This window comes from Callorhinchus milii, unplaced genomic scaffold, assembly GCF_018977255.1.
Source record: "Callorhinchus milii isolate IMCB2004 unplaced genomic scaffold, IMCB_Cmil_1.0 Scaffold2, whole genome shotgun sequence".
NCBI lineage: Eukaryota > Metazoa > Chordata > Chondrichthyes > Chimaeriformes > Callorhinchidae > Callorhinchus > Callorhinchus milii.
Window position 1 is genome coordinate 39,195,937 of NW_024704743.1, and position 26,101 is coordinate 39,222,037.

General features: G+C 42.9%; 1 protein-coding gene across 6 annotated transcripts in view; it reads left to right on the forward strand.

Moving 5' to 3' along the window:
• The first annotated feature begins 19,484 nt into the window (after positions 1–19,484).
• LOC103183950 (brain acid soluble protein 1) overlaps positions 19,485–26,101 on the forward strand; it is a 52,394-nt gene continuing 45,777 nt past the window's right edge. For 3 of the 6 annotated variants that reach the window (XR_006084840.1, XM_007901717.2, XM_007901721.2), the window contains exon 1: positions 21,442–21,585. The gene's annotated coding sequence lies outside the window, so the exon portion shown is untranslated. Of the gene's footprint in view, positions 19,733–21,441; positions 21,586–23,550; positions 23,827–26,101 lie in introns of those variants that run through there. The other 3 variants (XM_042331902.1, XM_042331901.1, XM_007901718.2) reach the window with 3 other exon arrangements.

A 26,101-nucleotide genomic window follows, 5' to 3' on the forward strand; every position in this document is an offset into this window, starting at 1 on the left:
AAATTGGAGACTGAACCTGAAAACTAATACTTAGTGTAACATTTGCTGGGTTGGGGTATCTGAAAGTATTGTTCTGAGTTTAGTTTCTCAATTGCATTTGGTATCTTGTACATCTATGTACATCAGTGAATGAGGGCTCTCTGCTCAAAAGTGGGTGTTAAAGATCCCATGACACTATTTGAAAAGAGAAAGGAGTTTCTCCTGACGTCTTGGACATCAATCAGATAAAACTTCATGGCTGTTTGTGGGGCATTGCTGTTTACAAATCAGCTGTTGTATTAGCTTTACACCTGATGTGAAAGGCACAATATCAGATGCAAATATTAATATTATTATTCCTTAGAACATTCAGTCCAGCTCCCACTCATGTATTCACCCTTTTCAATTCATAGTACTGCTCCGAATAATCCCTTCAACCATTCCTTTTTAAAGACCGAATCAGCTTTATCTGTGATTTTATTCTTCATATAGATAACCCTGTAGGGGAATTCCTTTTTATCCATGCTTAAAGTTTGCAAATAATATGCTCATTTCCTTTAGTTCTGTGTACAGAGTCCACATTAAATAACTTACTCACATCTATATTATCGGTTCCCCTGAGCAATTTTATAACTTCAGGCCATTTCCCCTGGTCATTTTTATTTCTCTAATGAAAAGCAGTTGAGTGCTACAGGTGTCCTTTACAACAACAACTTGCATTTATATAGTGCCCCTCATGCAGGATAGCGTCCCAGAGTGCTTGACAGTTGAGGAGCACAACCCTGAACAGGGTGGAGGGGGTGGTGACTGTAGGCAGTGGAAGAGGAAGGTTTTCAGCCGCGACCTGAGATGGGAAAGGAAGGGGCAAGGCAGAGGGATAGAGGAAGAATTGTTCCAGAGTTTCGGGGTGTAATGGCTAAAAGTGTGGCCACCATTGGTGGAACGGAGGGCACAAGACATATGCAGAAGGCCGGAGCCAGTCGAGCGGAGGTAGCAGGTTGGGGGTTGGGGGGTAAGCAGGTCGGAGAGGTAGGGAGGTGCCAGGGCATGAAAGGATTTGAAAACAAGTGTGAGGAACTTCAAACTGATCTGTTCGGCGATAGGGGGCCAGTGGAGCTTGGCTAGAACTAATGTGATGGGGTACAGAGTTTAGTACGGGTGAGTATGTGGGCAGTGGAGTTTTGGATCAGTTGGACCCTGTGCATGGTGGAACTGGGGAGATCGGCAAAGAGGGCATTTGAAAAGTCGAGTCGGGAAGTGATTAATGCATAGACGAGTGTTTCGGCTGTCGCTGGGGTAAGATACTGTTGGAGGCAGGCAATGTGGTGTACGTGGATGAAGACGGTCCTGGTCAGGCACCGGATGTGGGGAAGGAAGGACAACTGTGGGTTGAACCTGATGTCTAGGTTGTGCACCGGTTTGGTAAATCTGAGGGATAGGCTGGGGAGGTTGAGAAGGTCAGAGCTGCAAGATAGAAGATGTTGACGGGAGCTGATGAGTATGGCTTCTGTCTTGTCAACATTAAGTTGTAAGAAGCTTTCGCTCATCCAGCCCGATGTCCGCCAGACGAGCCGAGAGAACATACAACCAAAAGAGCTATAACCTACTCTTCTTTGAACTCCTCTTAATGTGTCAGTACAGTAAAACTCACATAAGTCTGTTCTGTATAAATCATAACCGTCTTAAGTCGTACATCTGTCCAAGTCCTATTCAAGAGTTTATATTCTGTCAAGTTTGACATAACTAACACTTTGCATAAGTCATCTTAAACATATGGTCCCAACTATTGTGACTTATGTGAGGTTTACCGTATATGTTAAACCCCAAACTGCAAGTGATATTCCACATGTGGCCTTAATCAACAATCTACATAAAGTCGGAATAACTTGTTTCAGCTTATTGTCAAATGACATAGAGATACATGTCAGTACATGATTAGCCTTGTTGATAATAGCTGAACATTGATTTCCTAACTCTCTCTTACTGAGTGCAAGCAGGAGGAAGTGAACTGTGATGGAGTTCAGATGTTGTGGTCTGTTCCTCTGCAGTTATGCACATACTCTATAGGTCTTCCAGATGATGCTTTTAACAGAACAAATTTAATTGAAAACTAAATGTTAGAACATGATCACTACTCGTACTCTGACACTAAAAATAGCATTCTTTGTTCCAAGCCTTTAGAATCAGATTTCCCAATAAAGACCTTTTTTTTTAATGGTCAACTTAAGATGGAAACAATGAAAAACATTGCAACTTACACTTAACATTGCCAGACCCCACCACTGCCTCACCCCTCAGGCTGCCGAAACCCTCACCCACGCATTCGTCACATCAAGGCTCGATTACAGAAACTCCCTCCTCATTTGCCTTGCCAACTCTTCCCCTCACAAGCTGCAGATCATCCAAAACTCTGCAGTTCGTGTACTCTCAAGCGCCAGGCTCCACGACCCCATCACTCCCACCCTCGCCCAACTCCACTGGCTCCCCATCCCTCAAAGGATCGAATTCAAGATCCTCATCCTCACTTTCAAGGCCATCCATGGCTTTAACCCCTCCTACCTCTCTGACCTGCTGACTCCCTACCAACCTGTCCGCTCCCTTTGTTCAGCGAGCTCCGGCCTGCTCCATGTCTCCCGCCCGACCCGCTCTACCATCGGTGGTTGGGCTTTCAGCCTCTCTGCTCTCAAGGCCGTTCTCAAGACCCTTCTCTTCGATCGTGCCTTTGATTGCCCTCCCACCTCTCTGCCTTCTCTCATGCCTGCACTACCCCTCCCCCATGCTCGGGCCCCGACCCCTGACTGTTCAGTGCTTTGGGACCTCCTCCTGACGTGAAAGACACTCTATAAATGTAATTTTGTTGTTGTTGTTATGTTGTGCCTTTCATGTATGGAGGACATCTCAAAGTGCTTTATGTTGGTGGGATCACTGAGCTGGGTGGGGGGGCTGCGGGGGGTGGGAGGTAGTTGAAGAGGGTTGCGCAGTGGAAAACATGATGTTTATTAATTATTACCTGGACAAGTAAGACGAACATTCAAATGTATACATATAAAAGGGTAATGAAACTTGAATAGGAAGCTGTCATGGCAGTCGGATTCTTCAGAAGGACGTTTGTGACTTCATATACCTTCAACCTGTTTTTTTTTATTTTAAGGTCTCTCTCACTGCAATCTCTTCCAGTTCTATTTTCCTGACGTGTTTCCTCTCTGCTCTATCCGCTCAATCCCCACTTGCTTCATTCTACCATTGGTGACTGAGCCTTCACTGCTCTGCTCCCACTTTCTGGTTTCTCTCCCAAAATACATTTTGAGCCTTCCAGCTTCTTTTATTGCCTTCAAAGCCAATTTAAAAATATATATCTTTTTGACCATCCTGTTGGTCAACACCTTCAAATCTCCCCTCTTTTGCTCCCTGCTTGGAAATCTCCATCATCTCTGTGAAACATTTCAAGATGTTCATTCTTGAAATGTGGAGTCCTGTAGCTCAGTGGTTAGAGCACTCGCTTTGCAAGCGAGAGACCTGAGTTCAATTCCAGGCACAGGGCGAAACCTTGGGCAAGTTTCCTTACTCCACACAGAGCCTAATAATAATCCCTCCAAAAAAACAAAACAATAATAAATTGGTCATTTTCAATCCATGACTATCTGTGGGACATTGCTGTGCGCAATTGGCTGCCGCATTCGCCCACAAATGTGCACTCAATTCACATTACAGTGTGACGTCCTCCCGATGTGAAAAGCGCTATATCAAATGCAAGGATTATTATTATTCTATGTGAAAATGGATAGCTCTTTCATTGAGTCAGCACATTTGCATCAAATGGTCTCCTTCTTAGCATTAATTTACATGACTGTCATGTGATGTATACACTGAAAAATAACTAAAATTGCATTTTGCTCAAGGATACACTGTAACGTGATGTGACTGTGTGTATTTTATGGGCGAAATGGGCTTTGCTTTTCAGAAGAACACAGAGAACCAACAAGTATATGTAAGCATAACCAGGATACAACATGTTTGTTTTTAACTTAATGGAATTAATCTATTGATCTAAAGGGCAGTTCTCACATTGCGTAAAAAGACTTCAGTATGTAATGTAAACTGATGCTGATTACTGGTTTGTGTGCTGCTGTTTCAGCTCCAGGTGGAAGGGACATAAGATTACCCCACCACAGGTCACCTACTTGAAAGGGAAGAGTGGGGAGAGGATTTAATAGTGGAAAGAGTGCAGTCAAACTAAGAGGTTCACATTCTAGTTTTAACACTGATTTGTTATCACTATTGTTATAAATTTAACACGAGCAATCCCCCACACCACCCCCTCAAGTTTACTCTCTCTTAAATCAGCATTGCGCAGATATTCTTACACAATGCACCGTGCTGGCTCTGAAGTCAGCATGGTGAAGTAAACATTCAAGTCAGAACATGTTAGCATTGCAAAGAATATTTCACCCGCATGTTAAAATGGGAATAAAGCATGTTGCCTCAAACTCCCCTCCCTCACATCGGCATTGATCCCTCTTTAGCCGAAATGCAGATTGAAAAACAACAAGATTACATTTGTATAGCGCCTTTCACGTCGGGAGGACGTCCCAAGGCGTTGGACAGTGTACAGCATTTCAGACCCGAGCTGGGATCGGGGGGGGGAAAGGAGTGGAGGGGAAGGGGGATGGCCGATGGCATGGACGAAGAGGAGGGTCTTGAGGCGGGACTTGAAGGAGGCTAAGGAGGGGGCGAGGCGGAGTGACTGGGGGATGGAATTCCAGATGTTGGGGACAGAGTGGCTGAAGGCTCTCCCGCCAATGGTGGGATGGGCGGGTTGGGGGATGTGGAGTAGGCCAGAGCCAGCTGAGCGGAAGGAACAGGCGGGTTGGGAGGGTGTTAGGAGGTCGCAGAGGTAGGGTGGGGCGAGTCCGTGGAGGACTTTGTAGGTGAGGACCAGGATCTTGGATTGGATCCTCTGAAGGATAGGGAGCCAGTGGAGTCAGGCGAGAGTGGGGGAGATGGGGTCACGGAGTTTGGTGCGGGAGAGGATACGTGCTGCAGAGTTCTGGATTATCTGCAGCCTGTGGAGGGAGGAATTGGGAAGGCCGACAAGCAGGGCATGTGCGTAGTCGAGCCTGGAGGTGATGAAGGCATGAACAAGAGTTTCAGCGGCCTGAGGGGTGAGGTAGTGGCGGAGTCGGGCGATGTTACGGAGGTGAGGGAAGGCAGAGCGGGTCATGACTTGAATGTGGGGGAGAAAAGACATTTGAGGGTCGAACAAGACACTGAGGTTCCTGACTGGCTGGTGAGTTGTAGTGTGCAACCATGGAGGTTGATGCTGCCAGAGCCTGAGGTGCTGAGGCGTTGGCGCGAGTCAATCAGGAGGGCCTCAGTCTTGTTCACATTCAACTGTAGGAAATTTGCCCTCATCCAGGACTTGATGTCGGACAGGTAGTCTGTCAGGACAGCAGTGGTCCTGGTGTTGAAGGTAAAGGCAGAAAGACAGTGTTGGGTGTCATCCGCATACATGTGGAAGTTGACCCCATGAGAAAGGGTTTTACCCTGATTAGGTGCACACTGCGGTGCTTGCCATTGCTTACCCATACACTATAAACACTTCTGAATCATTTTGAAAGAGCACAGTTAAGTGTAAGTGTCCTTCCTCAAACAGTGCGAAAAATGAGACTTGCAAACTCATAAGATCATAATTACATTGGGTTATTGAATGCACATTGTATTTGACTGCACTCTCTCCAGGAAGAATCATCCCCCACCATCAAGGTGAAAATTATCACTTCACAATTGACCGTTTTTATCCTTTTGTTGTGCTAGCTATAGAATTCCACTGCAAATACTTTCCTCTTTTGTTGCATGAATGTTCATGACAGCATGAAACATGCTGACTGTCACCACTGATGTAAGAGATTAAACCATCCAAAAACGCATGTATGTCTGTTTATTTTTTTTAAAAGTGGAAGTAATTGCACAACTGAAATCTAATGCTTCAGATGACTCCAGAATCACTCATGTTTTGCTATTGCAGTTTAGGGAACAAAGTGCTCACTACTTTCTAATTGCTCTGTTAGTTCAGTTGTGAAACTGAGTACAGAACATGTTTTGACATGAGAAACTTTAAAGATGTTTAACAATAACAATTACCAACCAGCAAATGGCTTGACTTACTTAGATTGGCAACAGTCATCCTCTCTAACTTCAAAATTTGTGCTTTATAATTTCTGCTCGTCTGTCAATCTCTTTGAAGTCTTTGCTATTTTCTATAACATCTTTGCAGGTGAATGTTACACAAAGAAAACATTTTTATGTTGTAGCTCAGTAGTTAAGAGCACTCACCTCACAAACGAGAGGACCTGGGTTTAATTCCCGGGCAAGGCGAAACCTTGGGCAAGTTTCCTTACTCCACATGTCTCTGTTTACCTAGCAGTAAGTAGGAACCCAGCCTCAACCACACCTCCTGGACACCTGTTCCAGTCTTAATTATCCTCTCGATAAAGAAATATTTCTTGCTGTTTGGAATTCTAAACCTATGTCCACTTGTTCTACTGCCTCGGTGCATCTTAAAGTATTCTGGGTTTATTTTCTCAATCCAATTTAATATTTTATGCATCTCTATAATCTCTCCTCTGAGACATCTCTTTTTAAGTGCTCTCTTTCAAGTGCCCAATTCTGTGTCAATCTAGCTCAGTTGATAGCACTCTTCCCTCTGAGTCAGAAGGTTGCGGTTTCACATCCATTTGACTTGAAAGGCACTATTCAAATGTAATTTCTTGTTGTTGTTGTTCAAACTCCGTGTTGCCACTTCGAGCTCTCACTGTCTAGGCTGACACTCCAATGCACTGCTTCATGCTTCATTATTGGAGTTGCTGTCTTTTGGGTGAGTAGTTAAAGTGAGGTCCTGTCTATCTGTTCAGGTGACATTAAAAGTCCCGTGGCACTTTTCAAAAAAGGAGTTTTTCCTGGTGCCCTGGCCAACAAACCTCCATTCACTTCATGGTTGTTCATGGAATATTGCTATGTGGAAATTGCCTGCCATATTGGTCCACAAAAATATAGTCACTGCTCTTTATCACATGTATTATTATTATTATTGTTGCTTATCCTCTAACACTAGGGATTGTCCTGGTTGCTCTCCTATGCATTGCCTATTGAGCTTGGACAGCCTCCTTATAGCGCAGCAACCACTCTAGGTTTGACCCTGACTAGAACACTGTACAGCTTAAGTATTCTGGGGATCTGAATTCAACTGATTTGCCTTGTTTATTGCTGCTTCACACTGTTTTGATAGATCTCTTTCAGCTTTCCTCTCGGCAAGCTCTATCCCATCCATGAAGTACGTGTGCCTGTTACATTTACGTCCTATATGCAGTACTTTAAGTTAACCGTTTGTCCCGCAAACCAGCACTTAAATGTCACACTTAATGGATGGCAAGATCAATTAATACTACAGATGATTTTAGACCCAACTTTTGTGTCACAGTTGAAGGGAGGGTGGTCAGACCTATGGCCAGACATTGATAGAATGGAACGTTACATTTCCCCCCCTCTTTAATTGTGTTGAATGTATCTTGACCACAAACCTGTTTGCCTGCAAGAACATGTGAGCCATTCATAGTAAATTGAAGACCGAAATGATGGAGTTTTCCAAATTGTTTATCCACATGACTTACTAGCTACCAAAACTTTTTTTTTCAGCTGAAGTATGAATGCGTATCTGGAAGTACAGTACAGGGTAGCATACAGCTGAAGGGGTTCAGATAGTCTAAACTGGGAACAAAGCTTAACCAGTTCTATAAACGTCATCTGCACCTTGAGATCAGCCTTGATCAGTTGTCTGCATGATTTGCAAGGAGCTTTACAGTTAATGTTTCTGACTGTTTTTGGGACTACTCTGTGACCTTCACAGAAGAGTACAACTTCACTTTTGATCTAATTACAGTCAGTTTTCCACAAAGTACTTGGAGTAAATTATAGACATTTCTTGCACAGCAAGGGGCCAATTGTGCATTTAGTTGCTGGATCAAGCAGAGACTTCTCTGTCTTCAAATTTAAAAAAAATTAATCTTAATCTGGAAGCAATCATCAAACTCTAATAATAATGTGTATCTATAACATTATCCGGTGCTGCAGCATATCTATGTAAACACAGCTTCACAGCTGTTTTAACCACACCTGGTTTTTCAAAAGTCAAATCATTTGAATACATATGGTTGACGGTAAATTATTTACATAATTTTGAAAAGACGCGTAATTTTCTTGCTTGGACTAACCAAACAATGTTTTCTTTTTAATCTGCATTAAAATGGCTTCCAAATTAAGATTGAAAGTAAGAATTTCCAAAATTCAGCACAATCTTAAATTTTAAGATACTGGACTTATAAGGGCAAATCCATGGACAAATTTTGACTTCAGGTCACCAAAGGATATTATTGTATACTGTAGAGCAAAATGGTAAGCAATATTCATCTGGTCATTAAGAATAATGCTGAAAAATTAAAAAGCAGAAAGCAAAAATGTAAATATAGAATGGATTTTAGATACAGTATTTCTAATAAAGCAAACTATCATGGGAAAAAAAATAATCTCAGAGTATCTTCACAATTTTCCAGACACCTAATAGTTTTGAAATAAAATGTGCCAATTTCTTAAGCAAAGTGTTGTTTCATTAGTTTTCAATTGAAAACCATTTGTTAAATGAATATAAAGAAATGCTGCCAGTAATATTGTAACAATAGTAAAGGCATTGGGAAAATAGACTATAAAACTTGCTCATGACCAGAATTAATCTGACACTATCACAGTCTATTAATAATGACCTAATAAGCATTTCCTAGTTCCAAATTTAGCTTGATTTAAAAACAAAGATGGCTTTATTCCTTAATTTGGTATTGATGTTGAAAAAGCTCTTCTTGGGAACGTGGAAGTGTTACTGATGTCTTGTCACCAGAAAGGACAACCTTGTGACCAAAACTGCATTTTGCTTCATGAAAACCATGTATAAGTCATGCTGATCACAGGATTGCCCAGGTCAGTCTACAGCAGTGGTGGCCAACCTGCAGCCCTCAGGCCAGAAGTGGCCCACAGGGCTGTCACAAAGCATCTCCTCCTCCTGAACATTCACACAAGTCTAGATGAGTCGATGTTTGATCAGTAGTGTGTTTTCATTTTATTTTCGATTGAATATTTCTTGATTTATATCAAATCACAGAATGAAGTGGCTGCTTGGTTTCATTGCAAATACAATGTACAGTATGCAAATATAACTTCTTTCATCTGGAGTTACCGAGTCACAATAGTCTGTCTGGTTTGGATAGGCGTGAACATGCTGGTAGATTTCCACAAGTGTCAGACACCCGGATGACCCTTTTTTAAAAATCTTGTGTGGCTATGGAGTACCTATCTGCCTGAATTCACAAGCTGGATTCAATGCATTAGCTCCAAGCTCTGGTTCTAATTACAGAAGTCCATCGAATTTTAGATATTTGAAAACAGCCAGGAGGAAAGTTCTGAAAATTGTCAAAATGTGATGACAAAATGTCCGGAGATTCAAACATCGTCGGGCTATTATGCTCTGCAGCTTTTATTCATACTGAGCCGACTTCTAGGATTTGCATATAGCTGTTTTGCAACTATCAACAATACCAACAAGAATAATGCACATTTATATAGCACCCTTCATGCAGGGCGATATCACAAATCTAGTGGAGGGAAACAGGCAAGGTTGGTAAGCTTTGAGGAGGTTGCAGTAGAGTGTGGTAAGACAATAGAGGGATTTGAAGGTCAGGACAAGGATCTTGATCTTGATCTGATGGGGGATGGGGAGCTTGTGGAGCCAGACGAGGATAGTGGTGATAGGCTCACAGAGCCTAGAACAGGAAAGGACATGAGTTACAGAGTTCTGGAGAGTCAGTAGCTTGTGTGGGGAAGAGTCAGGTGGGCAGAGAGTCTGGTGAGCAGAGTTAGCGTAATCAATCTTGAACATGATAAATGCATGGATTAGGGTTTGGGTGGCCCAAGGGGAGAGGTAGGATTAGAGATGGGCAATGTTACAGAGCTGAGGAAAAGCTTAGCAGGACAGAGTGCAAATTTGAGGTTTAAAGGACAGTTGGGAGTCAACCAAGTCACCGATGTTCTACACCAACTCCGCAACGTGGGGTGTGTATCCATGCAGGTTGATGATATCGGTGCCCAAAGACGCCAAGCAGGATAATCCCTGTCTTGTGACATTGCCCTGGAGAAATTAGCTCTCATCCAGAATTTGATGTCCGACAGGCAATTCATCAGAAAAACAGTGGTCCTGGAATGGAAGATGCAGAGAGATAGAGTTGATTGTCATCCGCATACATGCGGAAGTTAACCCCATGTCTGTGGATGAGTGGGAGATATAGATATATATAGTACAGAAGAGGAGAGGACCATGGTTAGAGCCCTGCATGTAACACTGCATGTAACTATGCTGAGGTGGGAGGAGAAGCCATTAGAAGAGACTGGGATAGGTAAGAGTGAAACCAGGACAGGACAGAACCATGAAGGTTGAGCTGAGTGGCGAGGTGGCAGCGTGTGATTAATGGTGTCAAACATAGCAGAGAGATGAAGAAGAACACAGAGCCAGAGAGAGACCGGGTCACAGATGGAGAGAATGCTATTGCTATGTCATTAAATGCGATTTGTGAATACCTCAGATGAGAACCAATGTGCCAAACAATCATTTTTGTCAAACAGTCTCCTGCTGAGTAGTTTAATTTTGATACTTTTGATAAGCCTACTATTTGCACAGCAGCAGATATAATCAAAGATACTACAGTCTAATCCACGAAGAATCAGCATTTTTCTTCTTTGGTTGGTCCCAAGCACCTTTCGTATTTGCACAGATCATTAATCTACAAAAGATAATTATCAGCTTCCCTGGAAGTATTGATTCCAAGTGAACTCTTTCAGAGGATAAATGTGATCGTAACATTTTCCAAAACGATGTACTCCTGCTTTGTGTACGGTTCTTGCATAACTCCAAAAGCAGTTGGAGTAAAATTTAGTCTTTCCAAACTTTGTTTAAAGTTTTGATCTTTTGATTTAGGTTTTTAGCTCAATTTGTTTTTTCCTGTTTGAATTTTGTTCTTAAGAAGAAAAGAATTAAACCATATAGTTAAACTTACATGAATGACAGCTTCAAACAAGCTACCAATTTATTCTTTATCTTATTTGTTTCTGCCTGCTTCTATGTCTCTTACCTCACTTGCAATTGTGGACCTCTTGTTACTTCTATCCGTTCCCCATGTTGTATCAAGCCTTCATGTGGTTGGCCACAGTTGTTTTCATGGGTCTAATAAGTTTACATGTAATAGTCAGCTTTTTCCATCTTTGCCATATACTGAACTTATCCTTTGCTGTAAACTTATGGATTCCTCGATCTTACAAAACTGCTCAGCCATCAGCTTTCCCAAGAGTAGAACCAATTGCTCCACGCTCCTAGTGTCTAATTTTATAATTTGTCACAGCTTAAAGCAATCTTTACTTTCAAGAAGACATAAAAAATCTGAAACAAGGAGTGAGACAAGAAATCCCCCAAAGAGCTATCATTTTATATACCTCCTTCGTTTCGCGTAGAATCTTGATATTATGAAAATCTCTTACTTGGAAATCTTTTACTTTAAATACAATTGCATTTTAATTAAAAAAATTAAGGTGATTGATATTAATATCTCAGGGAAGTCTTTCCCACCCAGAGTCACTGTCTGGATGGAATACTGTTCTGGGCATATGGAAATTTAAGCAGTGTTAATTAAATTCGCTGAACCCGAGTTGCTCAAACCATTAATGCAAATAGAGTCCTTGGCTTTATGTTCAGAGGAAGAGTGCATGAAACTAGGGAAATAATGTTTAATTAATATAAAACTTTGATTAACCCACATTTGGAGTACTGTGTACATTTTGTATTGTATTGCATCAATTGAAAAACATGAGTATATAAGTGTGAGCTGTATTTTGTGCTCATTGTAAACCATTTGTAAACTCTTGTGTACAGAGTGAATTAGGTGCACCCATTTTGGTAAACAGTAAAGTTCCTGTGGCACTATTCAAAAAAAGAAAGGAGTGTCTTAACCAAATTCAATTAATTTTACAGTATATCCCAGAAAAGTGCTTTGAGCATCTCGATGACATAAGGAGCTATATAAAATGCAAGGAACAGTATTAAAATAAAATTGGTTATTCACTTCATGGTTGTTTGTGGGATATTGCTATGTGCAAATTGGCTGCTACCTTCGCCTACAAAACTTACAGTTACAACACTTTGCAATGGATCCTGTGAAGTGCTTTGAGACATCCTCCCAATGTGAAAAACACAATATCAAATTTATAAAATTGTTGGGCTTGAAGCCACTTGTGATAGCCTTTGAATCAACCTATTGCCCTACTGACTGCTGATAATAATAAAATAATAATAATAATAATCGTTCCATTTGATAATGCCTTATCATGTCTTTCAGATGTCTCTGAGTGCTTCACAGAATATACTGTAAATTGACTATATTTTGTGGGTGAAACATGGCAGACAATTGCACACAGCAGTTTCCCACAAACATTCGTAGATTGAGTGACAAAATTATTGGTTTATGTTTTTTAATCGAGTTTTTGTTTTGAAAAGATTGTTAGCCCCAGAAAAGTGATCTGCCAATCAACTAACAACTGGGTTCCTACTTACTGCTAGGTAAGCAGAGGCACGTGGAGTAAGGAAACTTGCCCAACGTTTCACCCTGCTGGGAATCGGACCCAGGTCCTCTCGCTGATGACATTTCAGTCGTGTCATTTCGTTGGATACTCCCTTAACTCAACTTTTCTTCCAAAACATTCTTGCAGTGTTTATCTTATTTCTGCTCCCCCACTATTCACCTTATTCCCATTGACTTAATTGGTGCTTCACCACTTGACCTACTGGGATGAAATTACAATATTTGCAAATGGGATTCAAGACTATTTTGGCTTATGGTTCGCAAAAATATTGGATTGCGAGAATTGCGATGAAATTCACAATGGAGGGAATTCCAGAGGTTAGGGGTATAGGATCAGAAAGCTTGAGTAAAAATCATGCAATAAGTGACAATTGAAGATGTCAGCAAAACATTCTGGATCCAGCTTCAGATGTGACCACTGTGCCAAAGTCAGGGGCTGTTCACACCTGAAAAACAGGTAATTATTGCCTAAAATTCCATTGCTTCTTAACAGATTCAATATGAGTGAACCATCGTACTTTTCACCTCATAAAATGTGAATAGTTATTGCAGCTCTTCCCTGTCCAAGATAATCCAATTTCCAACATTCTTGACACATTCTACATTAATTTCTCTGATCCCACATGTTGTGTTGTACACAACAGTTTCTTTCACCTATTAATCTTGTTACTCCACCAACTCTGGAATTTGCTACTGTGCTTTATATATATATATTTATATATTATATATATGTATAAAATCACCTCCCACCCCACTGCATAAAACTACCCAGTGTCACTTATTGCAAACATTCAATATAAATAAGTTAAATAATTAGGGATGAAGTAAAGAGGTGTATAATTTTAGTTGAATGTTTAAAGATTAATGGGCAGATTTCAGAATGTAAACTGAAGCTTGTAGAAATGCAGAAAGGTAGCTATGCACAGATGTTTTTCATTGTTGAAACAAATTAGAAAAGTTATATGACATCCCAGAATTAATGTTTATTGTAACAGCTTGACTGGAATCACTTTAATATAAATTAGTTTTTGTTAGTTTATCAGAAATGTGCAATGTGGCTGAAAGATTTAGTTATGGAACTGTTTTAGGACACCAGATGAACAGTCAGTATGCTACTTGCTTTGAGTTTATAGTATTAGGCCTTGCACTATGATCTTCTTTTAAGCTATTGCACATGCTTAGCATGTTCATTTATTGATAACTGGAGGATAGTATAAACTATAGAGTACAACTATATTTCTTTGCAGTCTCATCTCTGTCCACTCTTAGTAAATCATTGGTTCTCTTCTTGCCACTCTCCCTGTCCTACCTTCTTTTAGCCTTTGCCTGGCATTCACCATTCAGTCTTCCCCGTCATTCACAACATTTGCTAAGATATCATCCAAATCCTTGCATTACTAAACAGTAGTGTGTAATTTGACATCATGGGGAAGCACCAACACAGAGCATGTCTAAGCTAAAACAGACAAGGCACTTTGACTCTTACCCAGGTCATTCTACTGATGGATGCCATTCTCTCAAGCAAGCCTGAATGTTATGCTGGCAATGACAGTTCTTCACCAACACATTCTCCTTAAATTGACAAATTTAATGTTCTTCAAAAGGAAAATCCACTGGGATTGGGATAGACATCAGGACTTGGAAAAATAGTAAGTAGGGGTGAAACTTGTGATATTTCATAGCACTTTCCTGCCATAAAGTTCACACCATAATAACAGTTTCAGATTGGAGCAGATTATTGATCCATCTAGCACATCTATTCAAGTTTCCGAAAGCTTCCCCAGCTAAAACCTCTGGCCTCCTCTGATCAAAGATCACTATCGGAGCAGGTGTCACACACTCAAGCAGGGAATAAACATGAAGCAAGAGACATGCTCCAGTCCTTTATTGTGAGTGCATATCTTCGGTATTATTCCTAGAAGTTGTTCAGGCTATTTGTAATCCTTGCTGTTCCTTGAGGAATATTGCAGAATAGTTTGGAGAAAGATGTGCCTGCAGATATTGGGAGCCTGCAGGAATGTCTATGCTTCAGAGAGAGAGATTTAATGTAGTTAGCTTGCACTGCCGTTGGGTGTAAATCTGAGTGTTGGAGGTATCACTAGATCTATAGGTAGCTGAAGAAATCTTGATATTTAGCTTGTCCACAAGGTGCTGGAAGATCATAATCTGGCAATTGGCTTTGGGAGGAGGTGATTGCTTTCATCTTTAAACAATTTGTTTCAAATTAGATTTGAGCTGAAAAGCATAAACATTTGGGCTTTCAATCATTATGCTGCAGGGTTTTTTTTCTGCTGATTGAATAAAAAAAAGAGCACCAGAGGTCCTTTGTTTATATGTAAAACTTCTTCCAATGTTCATTATAATCACTTGAGCTACTCTTAGGAATGCAGGCTGATACTGAGCATGAGCGCCTGATCTTTTAACCAGTCTAATCTTACAGCGATTAGTGGATGGTTAAGTAAAATATTAAGAATCTGATTGGCTGGCCAGCAGTCCCAAATTCCTTGGGAAAGAATTTGCCTTTCAGAACAAACTCCACTACATGTTGAAGCATGCGTCTATTGCACCAGTAATGTTTCTGGCTTCTGATGGGATGAAACTTCAGCAAGGTTTTCAGAGCAGGGTGTTACAGCAGCTAAGCCAATCCACAATAGCAACATATTCCCTTTTCTTTATAGAATTCCCATCTCAGGATTCCCTGAGCAAGGCATCTGATGCTGGGGAATCCATTCTACTTTTGACATTGTCAAGCGCTTTTACGTCAGTGCACCTTCTACTCTGCCTCAACCTCACAAGAATACCTCCTGTTCAATTGGTATGGATTTCCCTCTGCCCTTCCCCCCACACACATCCTTAAACAGCCATCCTGTTGCTCTCTGTGTACGATTGCTAGTTTTGTCCTTGCACGCAACCATGAAGTGAACATCTGGAGGATTGTTGGTCACCAGGCGAAACTCCCTTCATTTTTCAAATACCATCATGGGATCATTAACATTAACCTGAACAGCCAGATAGAAACTTGATTTAACATCTCACCTGAAGGACAGCACCTCCGACAATGCTGTGCACCTCCAGCATTCTATTCGAGTGTCGGCTCAGACCATGAGCTCAATGTCCCAACATAGGCTTTGAACCCACAGTCTTCTGTCTCAGAGACCAGAGAGTTATCAACTGAACCAGGCTGATCCTGAAATCTTTTCCATTACATATGCTCACAGGAAGACGGGAGGGGATGCTATGGGAAAGAACTCGATATGAAAAGATATTCATATATATTCATGAAAAATGAATCAGTAAAAAAATCAAAACATGGTCTCTAGACTCATCCTACTTCCATGCAACTTGTAGCCCCACATAATTGCAAAGCTCAAAAGTTTCCCAACATGAAAACCAATTGAAGGAAACAAACAAGGACTTGGTGTTTAGGCTAAATCGACTCTTGTCCTAACAATTTCCTTCTCTCCCTCCACCAAACACACTAAGTGCTATCAACAACCACTACAGTTGTCCACAAACCACCATTATTGCACTCCATAGATTATGTGTTGCACCATGAACAAGTATGTGCAAACTCTGCACTTTACCAAGAATGTTCATGTTGATAGCAGTAATATTGCAAAATATTTTCTTTTTATTAAAACTACATTGTCATTGGTTCAGGTGTGCAATAACTGTGGAGCAAGTGAAGATGTGTTTCAGATATTTGATATCAATTGAGGAACAAGTTTTCATAATACAAAGCCTTTCAATCATTATTATGTCTGGCTGATTGATTAATATTAGCAAATATCTAAGCTGTCTTTTTCTAGCCAACTCTTTTCAGTACATCAATTTCCTGCACATTATTGAACAACACTGCAGCCCTGCATTGAAAGATTAAACAATATGTGGTTTTCAGAGCATTATTTCTCATAGGAAATGAATGCCACTAAAACACATCCACTGCAATAGTACATTTAAGCCCATACTAATAGATTAAATGACATTAGGAGCCTAATGCTTTATTGATTATCCGAATATTAATCTTGCAATTTGATAAACTGACATCCAAATAGTATGATGCATCATCCACAATCTTGCTCCACCCTACCTCTGAGAGCTCCTCGATCTGAAGCCCATCCAATTGGTTTCTTCTCACCTCCAACAAGACGTACCTCTTTGGTCATCTTTCCCTCCCAATTACCTTGGCTCCCACTCCCAGCTTGGGTGCCAAGTCAGACTATTAATTGTCTTTGGATGTCCTTCTGACATGAAAGGCGCTAGATAAATGCAAATTTGGATTGTATTGTATGGAAAATCACAGGTTGGAATCTAGATCCATTACTAATGTTCAGATGTAAGAAGTTTCACAGGTGAAATCTTTCCTATGTTGAAGACTAAGAATTCAGTGAACCATCGTTTGCCATAAGAATTTAACTTTGAATTGGATTATTTGCATTTTCCTGCATTAAAGCGGTGTATGCTTGTTTCAGTATATATTTGATCTTAGTGATTTAGTTAAAGCTGCCATCATGTATCTGTCATTCACATTTTCTTCAGATTTAAAAAAAACTGTTATTCAATATTTATTCTTTATATATTTTAAAATATTTATTAGCAAACTGTAGTTTTGAAGTCAAAATCAACAGATCCCCCGTACCCACCAGATTTCACAATTAGTTCAACCCTTCAACTCCCATAATCATTTTCTTCAATAAGTTACTAAAATTCACACACAATGCAAGAAACTAATAACTTTATCTTCCGGACTATTATCTTTAGTCAACACTTGCTGGAACTCAAATTTATCTATTGTAATAATAATCTTTACATTTGACAGAGTCACCGAAAGGATCGACTTCAAGATCCTCACACTCGTGTTTGAATCCATTCACTCTCTGGCACCTCCCTACCTCTACGACCTTCTCACTCCCCAATCCACCACCCGGTGCTTCCGTTTGACTGGCACCGGCCTCCTGCTCATCCTCGCACCCTCCGCCCCACCATTGGAGGTCGTGCTTTCAGCCACTACGCCCAAAACTCTGGAACGCTCTCCCTCTGCCTTGCCCCCTCTCTCCCCTTTCAAGTCCCACCTGAAAACTTTCCTCTTCAACCGTGCTTAGAGCCCCCTCCCCCGGAGTCAGGCTCCAACACTGTTGCTCTGAGATGCCGCCCTGCGTGGAGGGCGCTGTGTAGGAGCGAGTTGTCATTATTCCTACCACAACCCATTCCATATAAAAAAAAGTAATGCACATAGCACATGAACCGTAAGAATTAGACCTTTCAGTTCATATTGAAACAAAAATTTGATCCAATTTTATACAGTATAACTATTTTCCTGCCTGTTTAAATTCAATTTCCTCTCTCTTTCCTTCCTCCATTATCTTCACCACATGCTTTATTGAGGTCTGGCCCAATAAATCCCAGTAAAGAAGAAACGTTAGACCAACTTTTCTGCAACACAATAACTGCAGGGAAAGGTGGTGAAGTGAAGAAGATAACCTTCTCACAAATTAATTAAGGCAAAAGAGTACTTTAACAGTTTGAACATGCAATATGTAGAGCCCTGAAGGAAGGACAAGATTGAGGTTGACTGTGGTAGTTGGGACGTTGTAAGACAAACGGGAAGGTGAAAATATAAATTAAACAGCACAAAAGCAGTGCAATGTAACCTAGAATAAAGTTGAACACGAAATAACGTAAAGGTTAAGGTTAAAATCAATTTTAGAATACATTGCGCAAACAATATTTGGACTTGTCTTGTGTTCTCTCCATGCTTCTTCAGCATAATCATCGAATGAGATTATTCTATTAAAAAAGAATTTAAAAAAAACATGCACTGCATCCAAAATCTATATTAAATGTTGAATGTGCTGAATCCGTTTTTAAAAAAATAAAAAGGGAAAAACATTGCACAGTTCTTGAAACTAACCTGAGTAGTCAGAGGAGGTTTTCTTTCAAAACAAGGTATGGGCTCCAACCTACTATCCCCCTACCTACCTGCCCGTACCCTCCGTTCCTCTGGCTCTGGTCTGCTCCACGTCCCCCGCCCCAACCGCCCTACCATTGGTGGTCGGGCCTTCAGCCTCTCAGCCCCCAGGCTCTGGAACTCTATCCCCCAGTGCCTTCGCCGCTTCCTCCCTTTCCTCCTTCAAGGCCGGTCTCAAAACCTTTCTCTTTGACCGTGCCTTCAGCTCCCCTCTCGACTCTCTTCCCCCTCCTCGCTCCCTCCCTTCCCTCCCCTCACCCTGACCATTTCCCCCCTCCTCGCTCCCTCCCTTCCCTCACCCTGACCATTTCCCCCCTGCTCGGGTCATGACCCAACTGTGCAGCGCCTTGGGACGTCCTCCTGACGTGAAAGGCGCTTTATAAATGGAATCTTGTTGTTGTTGTTGTTATTGTTGTTTATTTACAGAGTGAATGACACCTGCAATGCAACCGATTTCAATATTTAACTCTTGGGACACTTCTTGTCTGAGCACAAAATAAATGGAACAAGAGTGTTCTGCGTGGAAGGGGGCTCAGGTGGAGGGGTGCAATGAGAAAAAAAATTGGTTGCACTCGATGAGCCTTGGATTGGAAACGGTTTGTGTGCTAAAGGGTACGTGTTCCTAAACTGGTCACCGCGTTGCGTTTGCGATGTGTGGAGGATTGCAGAAGGAGGGGAGAGGAGGGAGGGGAGAGGAGAGAGGGGAGGGAGGGAGGGGGGGAAACAAGAGTTTCCAGGGAGATGAGGGCTGATCTCTGCTCAGTCCACACATGCTCGTTGCCTGGTAACTTGCTGCCTCGGTGCAATTCCCCTCCAATTGCAACAAGGCAGGAAACCCACCCCCCCCCCACCCGCTCAGCCTGAGAGATAGCAATATTGGACAGATCTGCGATCGGTCACATAACTCAAGGGAGCAGGCGTGCGATGAACTCGCAGCGAAACCCTGCACTGGAACTAATACAACCCTCCAACTCTTCACCCAGCGAAGCTGCAGCCGAACCTCTGCCTCCTCGCCAAAGCCACACAACACGCGGTTCATCATCGGATCGATTGCACTCTGGTGAGTTATGTTCTTTCTTTTTGTTCTTTTTCTTTTTTGCAAAAAAAAAAAATCCAAAGGAACTAAACGTCAGGGGTAAAACGAAAGACGAAGCAGAGCTGTGTGTGTGTGTGGGTGGGTGTGGGTGGGTGTGTGTGGGTGGGGTGGGATGGGGTGTGGGGGGGTTCTGGCTCTGTCAAATCTTGCAAATCGAAAGAGAGAGAGAGAGAGAGAGTGAGTGTGTGTGATCTTTGCATTAAAAAGCCTGAATTATTATGATGATTATCGTTAGCATTGGGTTTCAGGTGCAGTGTTTGGTCAGCGAAGGCTTTTCCGACAGTGTGTTGCAGAGGGCGCTCGAGCTTTGGCAGTGTTACACTGCACAGTGCAGACAGGCGAGAGACATTGGGTGTGTTCAGCAGTCACTGCTGCTTTATTTTGACAAGAGGTTCGTCCCCCCCCACCACCCAGAAATTAACACGCACACAAGTTAATGGGGGGGGGGGGGGAATAAAGCAGTCTTTCTTGCATTTCTCGTTGTATCCCCTTGTTTGCTGTCCACTCAATATTAAAAAAAACGACCACAGCGTCGGATGCGCATTTTAATGCATTGAAATGCATTAATTCGCTGCAGCTTTTTGACACTCGAAAAATACAACGTGTTGAATGGAAACACAGAGCTCGGATTAAAGGAGGGAGTGGGGAGTAGGGGGGTGGTGGGGGGGGGGTCGGCAATGCAAATCCATTGCATTTGTTAGTTGGTTTATACAGCCTGATCCATCCGCCTGGTACAAGATGTCAGGGGTGCAGTTAAAATGCCACTCGGGGGGGTTTTATTCCGAGCAAAACGACTGGAAAAAGCGACAGCGTCTCTAAAATAAATAGTGTGTGTGTCTGTGTGTTGTGTGTTGTGTTTTTTTTCCCCAATTGGGAAGTGTAAGTGCTCAAAATGGAGCACGTGATGGTGGTCCCATCCCAGTCCCGCTCACAGCGCCATCCTATAGCTAAGGATATTATTTTACAAATGGGTTAAGGTTGGACTCGGCTGCTGCCCACACTCAGGCGAAATGCAGCGGCAGTAGAGGAGCGCCAGCGTGCAGTCAGCTCTCCACCGAGTTAGCAGGGAGGCGAGGAGCTCAGCCCAGCACAGCCCAGCACAGCACACACAGCTCACACAGCTCAGCTCACACAGCACAGCTCACACAGCACACACAGCACACACAGCCCAGCACAGCTCACACAGCCCAGCACAGCTCACACAGCCCAGCACAGCTCACACAGCTCAGCACAGCTCACACAGCCCAGCACAGCTCACACAGCTCAGCTCACACAGCACACACAGCCCAGCACAGCTCACACAGCCCAGTCCAGCACACACAGCCCAGCACAGCTCACACAGCTCACACAGCACAGCTCAGCTCACACAGCTCAGCTCACACAGCACAGCACACACAGCTCAGCACAGCTCACACAGCCCAGCACAGCACACACAGCTCAGCACAGCTCACACAGCCCAGCACAGCTCACACAGCCCAGCACAGCTCACACAGCCCAGCACAGCTCACACAGCTCAGCACAGCTCACACAGCCCAGCTCACACAGCTCAGCTCACACAGCACAGCACACACAGCTCAGCACAGCTCACACAGCCCAGCACAGCTCACACAGCTCAGCCCAGCACAGCACACACAGCTCAGCACACTCAGCACAGCTCAGCACACCCAGCACAGCACACTCAGCACACCCAGCTCAGCCCAGCACAGCACACCCAGCTCAGCACAGCCTGAGCTAATCAACTCACCCACTAACACACTCACTCACTCACTCACTGTCGGGGAGATCCGCCACAGCAGAGACAGCCACCGGAGCAACCGGTAAGATAGGGATAACGGGAGGGAGAGGGGTGAGTGGGTGGGTGCTGTGGGGTGTGTGTGTGTGGGGGGGGGGGGGTGTTGGGGGGTGGGGGTGTGTGTGTTGGGGGGTGGGGGGGGGGGGGGTGAGGGGGGCATTTAACATCTTGTGGGTGTGGGTGTGTCTCCCTCGATGTGCAGTTTATTGCTCCCGCTGTTGGGGCGAGTGCGAGACAGAGAGAGACAGAGAGAGACAGAGACAGAGGAAAAAAACACTTCAAAGCAAAAAAAAAAGCGACGACTTGTGCTGTTTGTGGGGGGAACACACATTGTGCAGAGAGAGGAGAGGAGAGGAGAGGACCTGCTTTGACTGTGTTTATTCTTGTGTTATTTCTGTGTTGTATGTGGGGCTGTAGTGACCAGACTCTTGATGTGCAGAGGATGTGTGTGTGGGTGTGTGTGTGTGTGTGGGTGTGTGTTTTTTTACACACACACACACACACACACACACGACTCCTTATTTGAGATCTGCGAGTCTCTGGGCTTTTCCTTTCAGATTACTGTTTGAAACGTCTCGTTTTTTTTAAAAAAATAAATCAAATCAAAGAAAAGAAATAAAAAAAATGAAAAAAAAAAATTCAGCTTTTCCTACATAAGATATTGTGAGATGATGGTGGTGGTGGTGGTAGTGGTGATGGTGATGATGATCCCAAAGAAGAAAGAAAGGGTGGGGTGGGGTGAGGGTCAACAAGTCGATCCAGTGAAATGTCCAGTCTGTCACAGATGAGGTGAGAGAGAGAGAGAAAGAAAGAAGGAAAGAAAGAAAGAAAGAAAGAGGGGGAGAGAGAGAGAGGAACATTGTTTCAGGGTGCAGCATATGTTGGTGCAGCATATGTTGGTCTTGTTTTATCCCAAATATCTTATCAAACGTATAATGCGAACAGATCCAATCTGTTTGATCGACTCAAAATAATGCTCTTATTTTTTTCCCCCCCTATTGTATCTGAAGCCATTCCGGATTATTACTGACAGCCACTCTGCTATGTTGTTTAACCTCTTTAAAACATCTCAACCCTTTTATTTTTTGGGGGGGGTGGGGTGGGGGGGGGGGGTGTATTTTAGACCCTGGGACAATTTTTGGGGGGGAGGGTGGGGAGGGGAGTGGTGGTGGTGGGGGTGGGGAGTGGTAGTGATGGGGAAACATGACTTATTTTGTGAGACCATTCCTTGAGATGCAGTCTGGAGTCGGGTTGCCTTGTGATGTTGTCAGGGAATACACAAATGTTTGCAATGGCGATGGTCCGCCGAGGAAGAGACTGACTGACTTGCCTGCGACGTCTCGACACGGCTGGTTTGCTGAAACCTGCGGGTTTTGTTTTAAACCATCCCGATAAAAGAATGTACAGTGAGGGATCAGCATCCTTCAGGTCGAGCACATCTGGAAACATTGTGCTTGGCTGCCTGCCTGGGGGGGGTGCACAGATCATCTGTTTTCTTAAAGGTGGGGGTGGGGGGAAACTGCACAGATCATCTGTTTTCTTGATGGTGGGGGGGGAACGGAATGCACATTGTAATGAAATTATTGCAGATTTTGCAGATTCACTGACTGGTTGGTTCAGTTTTTTTTGAGGGGTGGGGGTGGTGGTGGTGGGGGGGGGGGTTGTTGGGGCTTCAAATGCATTCATTGCCTCATCTCTTAGAAGCCTTTACGACCTGAAGCAAGGCACAATCCCAGTGGAATAGCATTTCAGCATCAATTGCTGAAGCCATACGTGTGGAGACTGCAGTGGGGCAGAGCTGCTCCTTTCCTTTGTTTCCTCCTGACGCATGCGCCACAGCGCAGGGTGTGGGGAGAAAGGGAGACAGAAAGCATCTCCATACATCAGTCACACTGTCATCTCTGTCCTGTCAATTGAACACCAGCAAATCTTACCTGATTTAAAGCCCGTTCCACGTTTGGCACCAGTTTCCGAAACGGTGCATGTGTGTGACGATGCACTGGTCCATGGGGGCAGGTGGGTGGGTGGGCGAGCGAGCGAAGGGTGGCTTCACATTTGTCCGAGTGTTCATAGAACCAGTTACCTGTGATCTGATCTGATTTTTTTTTGCTTCTTCTTCTTGTGAAGAAAAAGAACACTGCAGAAATAATCAGGTGGAGGACAAAACGTAGGAAGCGGAAGGGTTGAGCACAGACAAGCCTAGAGATGTAGTCTGGCGTCAAGTGAAACATTCCAGTTTGTGAGAGCTTCAGGCAAGCGAATCACTGTAGGTGTATCTTTATATATGGAATAGCTGTTCGGAATCCATTTTGAAGCACTCCTCGTTTGCTACTGAACATTTCAACAAAATGCTCATTGTTTGTTGTGCACAGACTAATGTGCAAAGAATATTAAAGCAATCGTATTCATACTTATTTGATTTTGATGGTGTAAATGTGAGTGCAGCCTTGCTGCTCAGAATGAAAAGGTAGGTGTGCCTGTGACATGCCCTTTGTCTGTCTTCATTTCTAGGCTTGTGCATTATCACAGCTGGGAGTCTGCATGTGTTTTAAGGCATTTTATGGTGTAGTTCATATGAACTATGCAGTTCATAGTAATGAGCAGCCTCAAGGTGCTTTGGTTCTTAGCTGTATGTGGGACCTTGCTATGTATAATTTTGCATTTGGTTACAAATACGACATGTAGTACTACACTTGTCTCCACACTTCATAACAATTGACTGTGAAACGCTTTAAGAAAATTCAACATTGAAGCTGCTATATCAAGTGCAAGGATTGTTATGGTTCATCATTTAAAATCCTGAAAGGTGATCATTATTGTTCCACAGAAAGCAGGTGAATAAAATGAATCTGACTTGCAATGTCTTGCTGCACAAGCCACATCAATGGGTGTGTGCACAACATGGGGGAAAAAAACCTGGCTAAGAACAGCGACAGTGTCTGTTAACCGATTTTAATTGAAATGATTTATGGTCTGCCCCTCGTTCATTGTTTTTCCTGTTCCCTTTTCCTCCACAAATATTGCTTTTTTTAAACCTTTCCACCCACCCCCAAAATTATAATCCCAACAGTGAATAAATTCCCTTAAGAAGTTTCCTATTATGTGCTATTGAATATACATACCAGTGTAGTGATCCATTCACCTTTCATTCAATTCAGTCTGGTTTCTTGTGCATCTGAAGACAGGACCATTGTCACCATGGCAAGCACTAGGATTAAACTAGTGCTGTGACTCATTCAGCCTCATGTTATCCACTGTGTTCATGAGGTAAGTGGAGTTTCCTTGGAGCTGAACTGGTTCCAAGGTGACAGACCTGGCTATGGATTGTCAGAATCGAGCCAGACCTCAGTGGCAGTTTCAATAGTCCGGTTCCTGAGCCAGGCGGGTCCACTGTATTCCAGGGCACTGCTGATGACAGCACAGCCAGGCTGGCTCATTGGCAGGACCTGGAAGGGTAGACCAGTCACCTGGGGGCAGGGAGTCATCTCACTCAGCTCCCGTTAACCCTGCAAACCAAAGCCCGAATGGGTAGGGTGACCCTAGCTGGACAAGCAGCAGGAAAGTTTGCCAGAAAGCAATATTAATGGAAAGCTATGTTGTTTTACCTGGTTAGACATCAGCAGTACCCCAACACACACTCTGGGGTCCCCAAGTCTTGGCTCTTGCCAACCTGCACCTAATACTTTCCGGAATTAGGTAAGGAGGATGCGTCCCTCCAGGGAGAGAGTGCGCATTCCATTCCAACAGTATCTCTGGGATTTCCATGTGTAGGTGTGATGCATGGAAATCTCAGCTTGGTTTGAATACTCGTAAGCAAAGTGATGGGTTTCCACACGTGTCAGACACTCGTCTGACCCCCAAAAAAGAAAAATCACTGTGTCCAGCTCTTCAAAATGATCTTATCATAGCTTCAATTAACTGACACTAAATTTGGAAATCTGCATTCACTGTGTATCGTTTCCAAATAGCTTCACATTAGCTTCAAAAATGTGGTTAATAAGCATTGCATTTATGTTTTTTAATGCTTTGTGAGTAAGGCAAAGCATAGCTGACTCAACATGGATGGAATCTGTGGGTTATAGATGATGACATGCCTTTCAAGTCGACTTGGAGGAAGTGAAAGAGAAATGGGCAACAATCTTGGTCTTGTGACATGAGCAAGGAAATGCTGCACCGCACATCAATGGAGGAACTACAAAGCAGTACTTCATGTGCCAAGAATAAAAGCTGTATGACAACTCTTGGACAAGAAAACTTTTAATGGCAACATTAAGGGAAAGTTATAAAAAAGAACTATAAATTAAGTGAACTCCCAAACGTTCAAGAACCAAACCCATTGATCCATGTCATCCACTGACCTTCTTTGAACTGAGTGTAGTGTAGGGAATGGCATAAGTTGTATTTTTTTTACTGTAGAAGTTTATAAATCCAATTGCCATCAATAACTAAGCGAATTATATAATATTGCCCAGCAAAATAACCGTATTGTTGTTGGCTATCCACAACATTGTGAAACTTCTGACAATTCTTGCTACATGTAT